Genomic DNA, 2,486 nt, shown 5'->3' on the forward strand with positions numbered 1-2,486 from the left:
GCTACAACAAAGAAGCTTGGAGCTTACATGGTGGGTAGTTCGGCCATCTTCAATATCAGGAGGATCTACAACAACACATCCTTCCTTAACTTTAAACAACAAAGTCATAGGAACTCGAGGTCGTTTGCCTAGTGCAACATAAATCCTCAAACACATCTTTTAGGCATTTGTACAATCTTGTTGTACAATCTAAGCCCTAACTCGCCTTAGGACTCCGAGGTAGTCGTTTGTTATGGCCTAAATCCTCACATCTTCAAGGTTATTTGTGTTGATTGCTTCACACAAATGTAAATCCTAATAAATAAAAAAAAAACTGTATGATGAACATGTAAATGTTTTCTCCTAAATTGAAGCCAAATAATATGATAGCTTAGAAAGTCACCGAAGTTCTCCTTCGAATCCGTGACATCCTCTAGTGTTTCCTCCTTTGGACTCTAAAACAAAAATGTTCCAAATTTGAAACAATCCCCCTTCACACTTCTTAGTCGAATATCTTTGAAATGTCCTTACTATTTGAACTCCTTGAAGATAATTTTTCTTGACTTTTATCGAGAGTATTCTTAGGTAACTTTTGTTACCTAAGATGTAATTAACTATAAGGGCTTGCCTTTATAGGAAGCTTTCCCGAACCCAGCATAATATAAACCCTATTTAATTCCTTATATTAAATAGGGGAATTTGTCGGCCAATACATTGGTTTCGCAGACCAAACGGATGTCATAACTTTCTCTAGTTTATTTGATCGAACCTCACCCTCAATTCTTGTGTTCATCATGCAATTACACAGATATTTATTTTTCTTAATAGGTCAAAAATCAGATCCAAATTATATTTAGTGGCTAGTGTGCAAAATCAAAATTATATAAAATTTAGAAAATAGCTTACACACTTGAGTACTACGCACAAAATTTTGCTAAGTCTCTTAAACTTGTCTCTTTAAGGTCTTCACCCACATAATTTTTAAAATTGAATTACCAGTGATAATTACCCAATGATAATTACCCAATTCTTAAGGATAATTGAGACATCAATGCTCACTGAGCACTAAGGGTATTTACAGAATGAATTATTAAGAAACATATAAAGTTTAAAAGAACTCGGGATTTTCCACCATGCAGCGAGAAAGTAGCACGAACCTGCTTCTTTTTCTAGATCTGATGGATGCCATGAAGATCTACTAAACTTAATATATTTTGCCTGACAACATCACCCTTAATTAAACTTCTAAGGACACATCAAGATATGACCTCGAGTCAGGTAGGTCACCAAAACTTTATATTCCTGCTTCATATAAATTGCCCTGACATGCATTTTGAGTTTCAGGTGGTGGAACGAGAAGACTCGCCAGGTACACTTTACAATTTACAGCGCCGTCTTTCTTGTACTTTCATAGACCATCCACACTATATTTTTATGCTTATAAAACTTGCATGTTAAACAACGATGTCACCCTGCACGAAAATCAAAACTGCTAGGATAACCACCAAAACTAAAATTAATCAAGATAAAACTCACTGCCATAACATTCAAAATATAAGACAACTCAAAATTTAATCACAAACATCACAAAACTACAACTTCAACTACATTAAGATGTCTTTATCGGATAATCGGGAATTCCTTGGAGGAGGTAAGCTACGGTTGCTAACGAGGCTTCCCACGGTCAAAATGAAATTATGGAACTCATTAAGTTGAGTTTAGTAAATTCATTTGGACTAAGTGAATCCAATAGAAAATAGTGGTGCTGAAACGAGAGAACCGTAGAATCCTAAGCGGTGTCGCTCTAATCAACATTAACATGCTCCCATAAAATTTAAAGAACTTCAACCATAAGGCCACCTGATTTGACATTATAAATTAACTCACTAGAAAACTCAAACTCGTCGTGGCAAGGAGCTTGAAACTAACATGGTGGGTAGCACGACCATCGTCAACAGCAAAACCTGTCTTCCCCAGCTAAACCAAAACCAATCCCCAGCTAAACCAATCCTCCTTCCTTAGATATAAACAACAAAGCCATAGGACTTTGAGGTTGCTTGCTTATGCAACGTAAACCCTCACCTTATCTTTAGGCCTTTTGTATAGCCCTGCTTACCAATATAAGCCCTAACTCGTCTTAGGATTTTGAGGTTGTCATTTGTCACGACTTAAATCCTCATAACTTTTAGGTTATTTGTGTGATCTTTTCACACGAATGTAAGCCCTAACTAATAAAATTGGCAGGATGAAACACCTAAATATTTCTCCTCAAAACTGAAGCCAAACATTAAAATAGCTTGGGAAGTCATCGGGGTTCTCCTCTGGATCCATGACATCTTTCTTTAGACTCTACAACAAAATATTCCAAATTTGAAAATATCCCCTTTCACACCTCTACGTCCGATCTCATTAAAAATTCCTACCCTTTGAAACTCCTTGAAGATAATATTTTCTGATTTTTATCGAGAGTCTTCTTAGGTGACTTTGGTCGTTTAAGATGTAATTAA

Source organism: Phalaenopsis equestris, unplaced genomic scaffold (genome assembly GCF_001263595.1).
Source record: "Phalaenopsis equestris unplaced genomic scaffold, ASM126359v1 Scaffold000115, whole genome shotgun sequence".
Lineage (NCBI taxonomy): Eukaryota > Viridiplantae > Streptophyta > Magnoliopsida > Asparagales > Orchidaceae > Phalaenopsis > Phalaenopsis equestris.